Here is a 650-nt window from a genome sequence, read left to right as displayed (position 1 = left end):
AAGTTGATGAAGTGTTGGAACCACTTATTCTTGAGAAAACACCAGGAGAAACAGAGGGCAAATGTTGTCAAGAAATAGGTACTCAAGCTGGTGGATGTAATCATGGGGTCCAGTAAATCTGACGCTATTAGTTTGTAACATTCCTAACTATGAAAGAGGCATGTTCTCAAAGAGTGTCAGTAGGTTGAAAACAACACCATGGATACAGAACCTTCAGGTGGCAGTAGGAAATGTGCACAGAGCTGGGATGTCAGCAGTGCACAGAAAATGCCAACAGAAAATAACATTACACTAGGGCTCAAACTGCAAAGTTGTACTGTATCGTGGCTGCTTTGAGGTGTACAACTCAACTCTGAACCGAAAGAAGCAGCTGACTCACCCGATGCTTCAGTATATTGAGTTGTTCATTAAGCTGCTCACAACAGCACATTTTTCACTCTTTAGGTTGATTTTTCTATTGGTTTTAGTTGAATTATATTTATCATGGATCACGCCTGTCTGAACAGGCGTTAAGATCATTGAAGAATAACCATTGAACTGTTTAGTGTGTGTATCGGGGTGTAGAATTTGTTTAGAAAACTTTTCTTTTTTTCAGCGTCATACGCTCTTTTGTACAGTTGACGACTTTTGTCAAATAAAGTGAATGTGGT

The sequence above is a fragment of the Aplysia californica genome, unplaced genomic scaffold (assembly GCF_000002075.1).
Source record: "Aplysia californica isolate F4 #8 unplaced genomic scaffold, AplCal3.0 scaffold00815, whole genome shotgun sequence".
Classification (NCBI taxonomy): domain Eukaryota; kingdom Metazoa; phylum Mollusca; class Gastropoda; order Aplysiida; family Aplysiidae; genus Aplysia; species Aplysia californica.
This window is presented reverse-complemented; position numbering follows the sequence as displayed.